Source organism: Arachis hypogaea, chromosome 13, assembly GCF_003086295.3.
Source record: "Arachis hypogaea cultivar Tifrunner chromosome 13, arahy.Tifrunner.gnm2.J5K5, whole genome shotgun sequence".
Classification (NCBI taxonomy): domain Eukaryota; kingdom Viridiplantae; phylum Streptophyta; class Magnoliopsida; order Fabales; family Fabaceae; genus Arachis; species Arachis hypogaea.
Window position 1 is genome coordinate 52,493,252 of NC_092048.1, and position 14,988 is coordinate 52,508,239.

Sequence of the window (14,988 nt, forward strand, 5' to 3'; positions counted from 1 at the left end):
TCTCCGTGGGATCGACCCTTACTCGTGAAAGATTTTATTACTTGGACGACCCAGTGCACTTGCTGGTTAGTTGTGCGGAGTTGTGAAAAGTGTGATTGCAATTCCGTGCACCACAAGCTCCACTTCCAAATTGCTTCTCGAATTCATTTTTTTTGCTCTATACTTTTCGATTTTTACAGGCCATTGATGTACCTAAACTCTGAAATAGTTAAATAAAATTGATCACGTCGTCAAATGGCATAAAAAGAGATTAAGAATTTAATGATTAGGAGCACAAAAAGCATTATTTTAACACACAACTTTATTGGAAGCAAGATTAAAAAAACTCAATTAATTGAGTTGAAATTGTGTAAGATAATTGATAAACTCCATACTTTTTAACACAATTTAGAATGCTAAAATGGAGTTTAACATACTTGTGATGCTTGTCAAATGGAAAAATAAACTAAAAGCTCTTTTAAGTCAAAAGAGTTGCTACATATTGATCTTTTCGGTCCTACTAGTCACTACGACTTAGTTATTGTTGATGACTTTACTAGATTTAGTTGAGTTTTCTTTCTTGCTCATAAGAATGATGCTTTTTTAGCCTTCGAAACTTTTAGCAAAAAGGTTCAAAATAAAAAATATTTAAAAATTACTTCTATTAATGATCATGAAAAAGAATTTGAAAATTAAGATTTTGAATTCTTTTGTGATAAATTTGGTATCTCACATCATTTTTCTTGTCCAAGAATACCTCAACAAAATGGTGTTGTGAAAAGAAGAAATGGAAGCCTTTAAGAAGTGTCAAGAGCAATGCTTTGTGAAAGTGATATACCAAAATTTTTTTTGGGCCGAAGCTATTAATACAACATGCTATGTCGTGAATAGAATCATTATTAGGAAATTTTTGAAGAAAACTCCTTATGAGCTTTAGAACGGAACTCTTCACAATCTTAAATACTTTCATGTTTTTGGATGCAAATGCTTCATTTTGAATACAAAAGATAATTTGAAAAAATTTGATCCAAAGACTTATCAATGTATTTTTATTGGTTACTCCCTACAAAGTGTATCACAAAGACTCTAGAATTGTTGAAAAAACTATATACATGTTACTTTTTGTGATGTTAACTCTGTTTCAAGTATTTGTGAAGATGATGATGTAGGTATTCATGCTGAGAATACCAGAATTGAAGCCCAAAATCATGAAAACTCATAATCATAGCAAGCTACTCCTGAGACTACTGTGATAGACAATTTTGTAGGAGACATTTCTATTTTATCTTCTGCAACTATTGACCATCTTGGAAACAACAACAACTTTGACATAACTCCCTCTGAATCTGTTTCTAAATCTGTCAAACCTCGAGAATGGAGATTTTTTAAGAACTATTGATGAGTCCATATTTGACAATAAATTTTGGATTGATTTGAGTGGATTTCATCAAACAAACCCATATTTATTCATCTAAATAGCATACTTTTGTGTTTTCTCTCTAAATTGTGTCTAATTGTGAAAACATGCTATTTTGTGCTTAATTTAATCAATTTTATTCTACTTTCATTCCATTCGATGCCTTGATGTATTTGATGAGTGATTTCAGGTGTAATAGGTAAGAATGACTTAATAAGAGTGGAAGAGAAGCATGCAATTAGGAGAAAACATGAAGAAAACAAAGACGAAGCACACAGCCAAGTGTGCGTATGCACAACACCCTATGCGTACGCACAAGTCCCTGCACGTGACTTCATTAAAAAGTCACGTGGCTCACAAATTTGGGGGTTTTTCAGGCCCATTTCTGAAGTGCTGAAGCATATAAGGGAAAGGCTAGCAACACACACTCATACCATACACTACACAACAAACTTAGGGCAGTTTTAGGGTAGTTTTTAGGATAGTTTCTCTTAGTTTTTCTCTCAATTTTCTTAGGGTTTAGTTAGGGTTTATACTACAATTTTTCATTTTCTAACTTTGATCTTGGATTCTAGCTATTTCTATTGTAAGTATTTTTTAATTTTCTCTTTTATTACACTACTTGTTCTACACTTATATTTTAAGTCACTTTTTCAATACATATATGCTTTTGCAATTTTGAGTTTTAATTGATGAATTTGATGTTTAGTGGTTTTTATATGTTTGTTGAGTTTCCATTGTTGATTTTGTTTTTTGGTTGTTCATAGTTTCAAGTAGTTTTCTAATTTTGTAATGTTTTATGATTATGCCTACCATGTGTTTGATGAAATGCCAATTTTGATTATGAGGTAGATTTTCATTCCTTGACTTGGCAAAATAAGTATATGAAATACTAGAGTCATAATGTCTGACATTTAGTGATAATTCTTGGGTTGTTAGTTCTTATTATTTCCACTAACGCTAGCTTTTTACTAAGGTAATTAGTAAGTTAGCTAGGATTTGTGGATTAATAACAATTATGCTCACTTGACTTACTCTTCGATATTAAGGGTTGACTAGGTGAGATTAATCCATCATAATTATTATAGTTGTGGTTATGACAAGGAAGAAATTCCATAACTCATCCCAAGTCAAGGTTCCATTTATGTTTTGAACCATATTTCTCTCACTTTAAAGCATTACTTGTCTATATTACATAAATAGTTCTTTTATTCATTTATTAGTTTATTAATTACAATTTTGATTGTTCTTTTATTTCTTAATTGTTTGCTTCAACCATTGAAACCCCCTCCCCCCCCCCCGATTTTCACAACTAAAATTGTGCGCTCTTGGTCACTAGTTCTTAGGGAAGACGACCCGAGGTTTAATTACTCTCGGTTATTTTTATTTGAAATTAAACTTTGATTGATGGAATTTAATTCCCAGTTTGGACTATGCTACCGACGAAGTGATTCTTGTTTTAAAAAATTCTAAACCGCCGCAAATCCCATTCGTCAAGTATTTGGCGCCGTTGCCAGGGAGCAAGTGCAATGAGTGCTATAATTTTGGTTGTTGTGAATATGTGAATAGTGTAAATAGATACTTTTTGGGTTGTTTGTTTGCTTTTGTTAGTAATTAGAATTTTGTTTCTTTTGATTGATGTCTATTTTCCTATTTTCTTTATGAGCTATCAACCTCTCGGTTAGGAGTATGGTTGTGATTATTTTGTAGGGCTTGATAACTTCAAATTTGAATTGCATCATAGAATAGGGAATTCAATTGAGGAAGGAGCAACCTCCTCCTTATTACAATGAGCCAAACCTTCCCCAATGTGCATACCCAAACCAAGGATATGGTGGGTTTCACTTTGATTGTGTACCTCCACCACCATATACCTATGATCCATACTTCCAACATAATCCGCAATCACTACATTTTCAAACACCACACCACCACCACCATCCACCTTCTTACATACCACCTCAAGATACTCATCAATATGAACTACCTCCAACATATACAACCTTTATCCCACCCAATGAGCCTTTCCTCTTATCTAATTATGGAGTTCTCCAACCTGTGTCCAAAGAAGAACAAGAGCTTCAAGCTTTTCTCCAAGAGCAAAAAGAATTTCGAAGAACACAAGGGCAATTCGTGACTACCATAGCCGAACGGTGAACCGTTTAGTCCTTCTACGCCCATCCGATCAAGGCACTCCTCTTGAAGAATGTGAAGGATCGACTAAAGAGTGTAGTGAAGAGGAGAACATGGAGCCACAAGGGAAAGAAGAAGAGTTAAAGCATGAATTGCAACAAGAGGAAGAAAGAGGAGAAAGAGGTTGGTGAGGAAGGAGTTGACAACCAATAAGTAGAGGTCCTCTTGCAAGAATCTAGAGAAGCAATTCCATTCTAAGAGCACATTGAGTAGGTGGCAATTTCACCTATGAACTTCATTGGCCCCCATCAATATGCTATCTTAGAGATGGATTACCAACTTAAGGTCCTTCTTAGGTTGATATATGGTGGAGAAAGGAGTATTGGTTACCAAGTGAATCCAAGGTTCTTCAAGAAAAATAATTCAAGAATTGGAGCCCAAGTGGGGTGCAAGGCACAATTGAGTAGTTTTTAGAGAGTGTTGGGTTGCAATATGATCCTAATTATGTTAGCCAAGCGGAACAAGAGCCTAATTATGTTAGCCTAATTATGCTAATTTTTTATGACACCTGTATTCTATTTGCATTAATATGCACTTATACTGTCTTTCATGACCCACTCTCTCTCCCCCATTGTTGCAATTTTTGCACTATTGATATGTCATTTGCTTCTACTGTTTTGTCACTTGCATGTTGTAGCTACCATGTAGTTGAGAACATCATTATTACTTGGCATTAGCACACCCATATCTTATTTCTTTTAATATCTTTGCTTGTGGGTTATTTTTCTTCCTATTTCTCTTCTTTCAGGATGGCCACCAAGAAGGGAAACGGAAAACTTCTACTTGGGGTGGACAAACAAGTTCCTGTGCACCATCTTTTGGAGAAAAGTATCAGTTGTAGCCACCTGTCTACTTGCACATTTTAGCATGCACCGAGGACGGTGCAATCTTTAAGTGTGGGGAGGTCGAGACTGACTTCCGTGGGTTAGTTACTTTCCTGTCTCAACACCAATATTTAATTTTTTTTTTGTTAAATTAGTTGTTGTATTTGCATGTTTGATTGCATGTTTGTTTGATTTTGTGCATGTTCTTCTAGCACTACTTGGTTGAAGTGATGAACTTCTTTTCCAAGAAACTATTTTATAGCATTTCACTAATTTGAATTAAAACATTTTGAAATTGTTTGAAGAATTTAATTTGGAACATGGTTTAGAGCTCGAACACACAAAACCAGTGAGATTTTGAGCCTATTTGATTGGTCGTATTTTATCAACCAATATTCTGTTTTAGTGTGTGATGTTCTCTCTAAAATTGTGATCTTTGTCTTGCTTGATTCTATATATCCATGGTTTGATGTATGCATACACTTATATGATTGAGGCCCTTGTTTCATTATAGCTTACATACTCATATGGCCTTAACCTTTGTATTATCCTTTGCAAACCAATGTTGAGCCTTTTTAACCCCAATTGTTCTTTACTTTAACTCATCACTAACTCTAAGCGAAAAACAATAATGTCCTTAATTTGAATCCTTGGTTAGCTTAGACTAGTGAGAGTGCTCATGATTTAAGTGTGGGGAAGTTGGGTTTGGCAAGATTTAGTTTGGGAATTAAGTATGTTAGATTTTCTTTGAAAATGTGAAAAAATGTTGAGGACATGGCCATGCATTCAATATCTTAATCGTATGCATTGAAAAAAAATAAGAAAAATAAAAAGAAAAGAAAAATGAAAAAAAAAAGAAAAAAAGAGCAAATAATAAAAAGGGGACAAAATGCCCCGAAGTAAATGGTGATAGCAATGCATATACACTATACTCAAAATTGGGATGCATAAATATGTGAAAAACATGGTTATTGGATAGTTAGGTTTTGTATGTTTTACATGGATTGTCTTAGGTTAGGTGGAAAATTTAGGTTGATCAAGGATTCAGATTTTAGCCCACTTGATCAAATACATTCCTACCTTGACCCTAACCTTATTAAAACCCTTAAAAGACCTCTTGATATATGTATTTGTGCATTAAATTTTTGTTGATTGGTAGAAGAAGAGCAAGCCTTAGAAAGCAAGGTTAGTAGAGAATTGAGAGAATAGAACCTTAAACACTTGAGTGATTAGAGTGTATACACTTCCGGTGAGGGTTCGATGCTCGATTCTTTGTTCCCAGCTTTTACAAGATTTCTTCTTGCATGTTCACTTGTACTTTATTTTATGATTTGAATTAGTGGAATCCCATTCATATTTGTTCTTGGAGAATTCAATTTACTTTTAACCAAGTTGGTAGAAACATTTTGTATTTAGTTGCATTCATATAGATAGGCTGCATTTCATAAGTTTCACCATTCCTCTTCACTCCTTTATAGCTTCTATTGAGCTTAGCATGAGGACATGCTAATGTTTAAGTGTGGAGAGATTGATAAACCGCTATTTTATGGTTTATTTTGTATTGAATTCAGTGGATTTTATCAATTATTCTCACACTTATGCATATAATTCGCATGTTTTACATTTTCCTTCCTAATATTGTGCTATGTTTGAAAACATGCTTCTTTGGCCTTAAATTTGCTAATTTTTAATCCTCTCTTATTACCATTCGATGTCGTGATATGTGTGTTAAGTGTTTTCAGATTTTCCGGGGCAGGAATGGCTTAGAGGATGGAAAGGAAGCATGCAAAAGTGGAAGAAACACAAAAAATTGATGTTTTGAAAAGCTGGCAGCGATGCGTACGCGTGAACGACGCGTACGCGTGACCAGGATTTTGTCAAGCGACGCGTACGCGTGGGTGACGTGTACGCGTGACAGAGCGTCACGTGCTGCATTGTGCAGAAAACGCTGAGAGCGATTTCTGGGCTGTTTTGGACCCAGTTTCAGGCCCGAAAATACTGCTTAGAGGCTGCAGAGTGGAGCTGGATGGGGAATCAATCATTCACACCTACATACACATTAGTTAGGTTTTTTTAGATGTAGTTTTCTAGAGAGAGAGGCTCTCTCCTCTCTCTAGGTTTTAGGTTTTTTTTTAGTCTTGTTTCTTCCCAATTTCAGAATTTTACTTGACTTTAATTTAGTTTTTTTTAGTGTTTGATAAAATGCTTGGTTAGATTTTAAATTAGTCTTGTATGTTCTTAACTTAGATTGATCAATTGGAGACTCTTGAATTGTCAAAGTCTCTTGTTGGTTTGTGATTGAAAGTTGCTAGTTGGCTTGAGCTTCACTAACTCTAATCTTTGATTAGGACTTGTGAACTCAAGTTGAATTGCTCACTTGACTTACCTTCAATTGTTAGAGGTTAACTAAGTGAAGGCAAAAGGCAATTATCATCACAATTGACAACGATAACGAGGATAGGAATTCTAATTCTCAATTCTTGTTAGGACTTTTCTTAGTTGTTATTTTATTTCCTAGTTATTTATATTACTTATCTCTTATTAAAAAACCCAAAAAGATATTTTCCCATAACCAATAGTAAGTACACTTCCCTGCAATTCCTTGAGAGACGACCCGAGGTTTAATACTTCGGTTAATTTTATTGGGTTTGTATTGTGACAAAGAATTTAAATATTGATTGAGGTTTAATTGTCAGTTTAGACTATACTTGCAACGCAATGTTTTCTGTGAAAAATATTTACCGACATTTTTCCTCCATCAGATATTTCAGAACAAATTGGGAGAAAATGGTAGCATAGCTAGAAAGAAGGTCAGATTGGTAGCTCAAGATTATAATCAAGAAAAAGGACTTAATTTTGATAAATCTTTTCCACCAGTGGCTCGAATAGAAGCAATCAGATTACTCCTAGCCTATGCAGCTCATTGTGGTTTTAAACTCTTCCAAATGGATGTAAAATGTATATTTTTAAATGGTATAATAGATTGAGAAATATATGTGGCCGAGCCTCCTGGTTTTGAAAATAAAGACTTTTCAAATTATATTTTCAAACTTTTTAAAGCTCTTTATGGTTTGAGACAAGCTCCTAGAGCTTGGTATGAAAGACTTAGTTCTTTTCTTTTGAAAAATAATTTTTAAAAAGGCACCTCTGATACTACTTCATTTATTTAAAAATTTTATGATAATTTCATCCTTGTACAAATATATGTTGATGACATTATATTTGGGTCTACTGATGAGTCTGTATATGTTGATTTTAACAAGCTCGTGACAAGTGAGTTTGACATGAGTATGATGGGAGAACTTATATTATTCTTTGGTCTTCAAATCAAGAAAACTTCCAACGGCATGTTTGTACATCAAGAGAAGTCTGTCAAGACGCTGGTAAAAAAATTCGGATTGAAAAGTGCCAAGCCTATGGGCACCCCAATGCACTCGAATTTAAGGTTAGAGAAAGATGAAAATGAGAAAAATGTGAATGAAATAAGATATAGAAGAATGATTAGCTCTCTCATGTATCTCACCTCTTTTAGTCCGGATATTGTGTAAAGTATTGGTGTGTGTTCTAGATTCCAATCACAACCAAAGGAGTCCCATCTTTTAGTAGTAAAAAGAATAATTAAATATGTTCATGGTACATCCGATTATGGTTTATGGTATTCAAAGTCTGATGAATTTTCTGCAGTTGATTATTGTGATGCAAATTTTGCGAGGGATATAATTGACTAAAGAAGCACCTCTAAAATTTGCTGCTTTTTTGGGAGATCCCTCAATGTGTGCTCAAGCAAGAAGCAAGCCACAGTGACTCTATCTACTGCCGAGGTTAAGTATATCGCTGCATCTTCTTGTTGTTCTCAATTGCTTTAGTTGAAAATTCAATTGGTCAATTATAAATTGAAAGCCGATAATATACCTTTGCTTTGTGATAATATGAGTGCTATAAATATTTTCAAAAATCATTTTTTGTACTCAAGAACAAATTACATTGAAGTGAGATATCACTCAACTAGAGAGCATGTTCAAAAGAGTAATATGGACATTCGATTTGTGAAATCAGAATATCAAATTACTGATATATTCACTAAGCCATTAGCTGAGGACAGATTCTATTAACTAAGAACTACTTTAGGAATCATTAGTTTTGAATCATTGCATTAATTTTGCCAATGTTCTTTTTTGAGAATTTTGACTCACAGGTTGTTATGAGATATTTTTGGATAGATGATGAGTTTTTTGAAAGTTTGTTAAAGTTGTTATCTAATTTTTTCAAAACGAGATATGATGTGAGCTGATGAGAGGATATTTTATATGCTTTTTAACATCATTTTCATATAGTTTTTAGTAATTTTTATTTAGTTTTTATTAAGTTTTTATAGGTTTTAGTGTTAAAATCACATTTTTTATTCTACTATGAGTTTTTGTGTTTTTGGGCAATTTCATATATTTTCTAGTTGAAATTGAGGAGCTAGAGCAGAAGTCTGATTCAGAGACAGAGAAAGCACTGCTGATACTATCTAAATCTGACCTGCCTGTATTTGGAAGAGCTTTTCTAGAGCTAAAGAAGTCCAAATGAAGCGCTCTTAATGGCTATGGAAAGCTGATTTCTAGAGCTTTCCAGCAATATATAATAGTCCATACTTTGCTTCGGATTAGAAGGCCCACAACTGGTGTCCAACGCCAGCTTCCTGTCCCTTTCCAGGTGTCCAGCGCCCAAAGAGCAGAGTCCAACGTCCAAAGGCCCAAAGAGGACCCCCTAGTTGGCATTCCATGCCTAAGGAACCTCATAGCACGTGGATCTCATTAAAGCTCAGCCCAAACACTCACCAAGTAGGCCTCAGAAGTGGATTTTAGCACTAAATAGACTGTTTTACCCTTACTAGTCATCTGTTTAGTATTTAAGGGATCTTATTCATGTAATTTAGATAATCTTTAACCTTTTACACCTCCCGCTAAGGGGGGTCTGCCATATTTTTGTTTTTACTTTGTTTTTATCTTCAGTATGAGTTTCTAAACCTCCTAGGTTGAGGGAAGGAGCCGTGCTGAGTCCTATGAATTAATAAAAGTACTATTTCTTCTTCATTGATCCGTGTCTGATCTATCTCTAAGATGTATATTCTGATCTTTATCGTGGTGAACAGGACGATCTGACAAATTGACTCTGTTCATCACATTAAGATGAACGTGCCTGACAAACATCCGCGTCTACTTGGGTTCGTGTGAGTACTTGGCCGGAAAGCACGAACCAATAGCTATGCTTATACATCTCTCAGATGGTTAATCCACGATTTCGTTGGGGACTTCTCGAGACACCTGTTCAGCCAATCTCCGGGGAGATTAGGGTCTTCGTGGTATAGACTAGAATCCAAAGAAGCAGCATTCTCTAATCCGGAAGATTCGACCTTGTCTGTGGCGTTTTAAGTAGGATTGCCAAGAGAATGGATTGCTATGCGCTTCACCTTCCGTTAGATTGAATGACCACTGACAATGGCATTTGACCTGTAGCAGAGGAGATCAAGGACCATTAGCGTGGCTTTGATCACTTACAGCCTGCCATAGAAGAAGATCATTCACAAACAAAGAAGACAGTAGTACCAGAGTTACTTCAGAAAGACAAAGCAACTCCAACTCCTAACTCTATTCCTATCAGTATTTCAATTCCCAGCATATAATACCTAATAGCTAACCTCTTAATAGTCAACTTCTTCTGATTCTGCCTGACTAAGACCTGCAAGACAACCATAGCTTGCTTCAAGCCACAATCCTCATGGGATCGACCCTGACTCGCTCAGGTATTACTTGGACGACCAAGTGCACTTGCTGGTACTGCTGCTGTTGTACGAAATAGTGTGAATTTTGCGTATAAGCGCAACCATGAGCCAAGCTCATTTTTTTTATTTTTTGTGGACCCTTCTGTTTCCTTAAAATATTTTTTTAGGCCTAAATAATAGTTTCTTTATATGTGTGGGCCTCATTGTTATTTTATCATATATCTATATCTCTTATTTTATCTTTTTTGAAAAACAAACAACTTTTTGGTGATTCTTGGTACAATTTTTTCGGACTTTGTAATCACTTTTTTCAAACAAGTTCTTCAGGCTTTCTAATCTTTTTTTAATATTTATTTTTAAATTTTTTTCAAAACAAGACAAAAGTGCAACCTTTGGTTTTTCATCATACCTTTTGCATATTTATTTGACTAACGTTTCACATTCATCAACACACACTACTACACCACTTCTTTTTTGAAAATAGCAATCCCTAGGTATCTTTAAGATGAGAAAGAAAACTACCACTAGAAGAGGATTATTGCCTCGTAACCCTCGAACTGTCCCAGATTACCTTCGAAAGCTTCCCTCTCGTCAAGCACACATTCATATCTGTATACACTCACATTCATTGTCTTATTCTCCTCCTAAACCTAAACCAATGGCTCGTACTAAGACCACTGCTTGCTTATCAACTGTTACTTCTCAAGCTTCAGAGCCCTCTTGACCAAGTGTAGCTAAAAGAAAAAGGCCAATGACCAAAGAAAAACCTCCTTCATCTCCATCTCCTCGCTCCACCTCTCACCAAACCCCTCATCCTGCCTCTTGTCCTCCCTCTACTCCCTCACAAAGAGGTTACCCTCATTACTTTCTTCGTTCTGTTAGGGAACTAAATGATTTTTATCCCATTGCCTTCAAGTTATATTTTATTGACCTTTCTCACTCACGCTACAACACTATCCATTTTTTTAACATGAACTATGAGTTTCATAAAGCTATGGTTGTAAACCATCCTCTTTGTTCTTCTTATATTGCTGATCTTTCTACATTAGCCCAAAAAGGTCTAAACTTTGTTGAAAATATAAAATTTCTTGACTGAAACCATCTCTTTAACATTAGAAAACCAGATTACCCTAAATTTGTGAGAATTTTATGCCAATATATTTTATCATGAAGAAAATGTTGATTCATATGTCAAAGGTTGTGAAATTAATCTCAACAGAAACACTATAACTACATCTCTTGGTTATGTAGATGTGGACATTATAAACTCTGGGTAATTAGTAAATAATTAATAAATTAATTAATTATTATTTAAAGAAATTAAAAAATTAAATTTGATGTGTTAGAGGGGTAGAAATAATTAAAATATGAATTTTGACACTAATTTTAAATGTTTTGGCCCAAAACTGCGGTAAACTGATTAGACCGGGCCCATGGCCTAGCCTACAAAACACTAAAGCAAGCTCTCTTCCTTCTCATTTTCAAGGAAACACACTGAGGAAGAGGGAGCTGCATGCCAAGAACCCTAACCCTCACTCAAAGCTATATTTGCCATAATTTGCAATCCGGATCTTCGATCGCTGCACCGTCGGCGGTTACGCGAGCACCGCGTCGAACTCTACAAAATCCAATAAACAATGTGGTAAGTACCTCACTATTTCTTACTCATCCAATCTCTCCTAATTTTCAAATTTGAGATTTTGATTTTGAAAGATTATCTGATTTTAGGTGTTTAGGATCAAATTAGACTTGTGGATTTGCCAGGTCTTGTCCCAATTTTTGTTGGTAAGGTGAGAAACCTCTAACTCTTGTGAGTAATTAATAACTATGAATCCTAATTCAATTCTTGTGTGATATTAGTTGGTATTGGTTTAGATTATGTGTGTTGGGACCAAATTGGTGGTGTTATAAGCTTGATTTTGGACCGCAGGGGCCGAGTTGCTATTGGTGTACATTTTGGTGTTTGGGACATTAGTGGAATAGTGGTGTTTGTGGCATTCCAGGAATTAGAGAGAGATCGTCCAAGGTATGGTTTTGGTTTCTCGTAGATAATATATAATATATCGTGAAAACTTAGGCTAATTGACCATAGGATAGGTTGAATATTGTGAAATTGCTAATGTTAGTGATTTTGGTGAAAAATTGAGTTTGTTATAAGTTTGAGATGATGATTGATGAGAATGATGCTCTTGAGTTATAATTGTTGAGGTATTGATGAATTGCATTATTTTGATTGAGAATTGTTGGAATGGAAATGCTAAGATTAAGAATTGGCATGTTGTGCAAGGTATTGAATAATTGAAAAACTGTGTTAAACTTGTTTATTGTTGTCTTGGAGTGTAAAACATTGGTTTGAGTTAAGGTTGTTAGTAAAATAGAGGTTTTGGAGATTTTTATAAAAATTTTACTTTTAACCAAACTTCGGCAGGCCATAACTTGGCTTCCAGATCCTTAATTTCTGACAAATTATTTCAAATGAAAATTGGATCCGTGAACTTTATGCAGCTCTAAAAACGGACTAGAAACGATTTTTAACGAAAAAGTTATACGTGTCAAAAGTTTGGTGTATAAAAGTACTTTCTATAGAATTTAACATATTTTTACCATTTCTGACGGGCATGCGTACACGACACACACACATGACGCAGATGTTTTGTTCTATCCAGATGTCCCGCGTACGTGGGCATGTACATTTGTACGCGCAAGGGGGTTTTTCAGGTTTGCGTACGCGGGCAAGAGCCACGCGATGCGGGAGATCATTGCTATTTGAAGGGCTCGCGTACGTGAGCAATGGTCGCGTACGCGAGTTGGGAAAATGACACCACCGCATAGACCCTATTTTGGAAAACATTGCATTCTTGTGATTTAAACATGATTTCTAACTTCTAAACTTCTATGGTTTCCTTCTAAAGTCCTAAATTAAGTTCCTAATTATAAGGGGAGGGGTAAATTGGGAGAAAGAGTTAACTTGGCGGTGAAGAAAAGCTTGGAAATAATGGTGTGTAGACACGAGGAAGTGCGGAAATGATGGTGATATTATGAATAATGACAAAATTGATAATCAATTATTGATATTGAATGAATATGATAAACGAGGCATGATTGAGGACGATTGATAATGAGTATGTCTGTATTTTCTCTCTGGTTGTAAGAGTGACAGGAGACCTATTTTCTCTAATGGTGACAGTGCACATATTCCCTCTAATGGTAATAAGCACTCTCCTTTTAACGACTGATGTGCTGAGATATTTGTACATAACAGAGAGACAATGTCCTAGTTAGCTACTGGACATGTTGGGATGGCTATATAACTAACAAATAAACTCATTAGCCGTAGGACAGGCATGCATCATAGGCATTTGTTTGTTTTGTTTGAATGTGCTTTACTTGGGTTTGCCTATTTAATTATCTATGCTTAATTGCTATGTGCTCTATCTATTGTAACTGCATTCTATCTGTGATTTCTTTGTCTGTATTGTTTGTCTGTGCAACTAAGATGCCCCTTGTCTGGCGGAGGAGTGACGAGGGTTGTTCCATCGGTGTTTCGGAGGACTGGAGAAAGCAAGATTCAAAGGGTTAAGTTAGGATTTGAGTTATAAACTTGAAAACCTTAGATTATATACCCAAAATCTGGTTTAGCTTATTTTTTAAGTTTAAATCTAAGTGTCAGAGTTCTAGGATTGCCTTTGGCTTTTTTGGGACCTTATATATTATGTATGTGGGCACCATTACCATGCTGAGAACTCCCGGTTCTCATTTCTTACATATGTTGTCCTTTTCAGATGCAGGTCGAGAAGACATCACTAGGCGTCTGGATTTACTCTGCAGGCGAAGTGGGGATGCTAGCTTTTGATATTTTGCTATGTATATATATGTCTAGATAATTATCCGTGTATATATATATATATATATATATATATATATATATATATATATATATATATATATATATATTGGATCTAAACCTCTTAGAGGCTTTTGGTTGAGAACTAAGTGTATGTTTATGTATTTTGGGATAATCGGCTTGTGTATGTATATATATTTATGTAAATATTCTCCGACCGGCCTTGGCTTCACAGGTCGAGTCAGGAGCTTGATATTCTGTATCTTTTGACACTTCTCTCTTATTATATCTATGTGCCTTTACTTTTTTTCGTATGTAAGTTTCTGTTACGTGAGCATTGCGCTTTTTCTTTTATGATTTTCTTTAAGATTTCCTTCAAGGCTTCTCGATTATTAAATTCTTTCAACTACTACTATGTATATATTTTATTTTAGAGGTCGTAATGCCATACCACCTTTGTTTTATGGCTTAAGCATAAAGCTCTGTATGGTAGGGTATTACATTATGGTATCAGAGTAGTTCATTCTTGTAGAGCTTGAGGGACGGACTGGCTATGCTTCTAGGCATACTCTGGGTGTCTATACATGCTAATTAGGATATCTAACTAATATATATGGCATGAATGTTCATGAGCATGCATTTGAGACTTTGAAGCACTAGACTTGCGATATTAAGACTGATCACCTTGATATCACTTGTTTGGTGTGAACAGGAACCAAATGGCGACTCGTGGACGCAGACGCGGCCAAGGAAGAGGTAGGAATAGTAATGAGTAACCCAAAACAAATGCGAACAACCCACAAACTTCATGGTTGCCCTGGAAAACATGGCTGCTACAATGCAGGCTACGGTTACGGCGTTAGGGAATCAAGTTGGTAATGGGAATGGCAGTAATGGTGAAAATAGCCCGAGGATGCTCGCCACTTTCCTGAAAATACACCCACCAAACTTTAGAGGAACTACG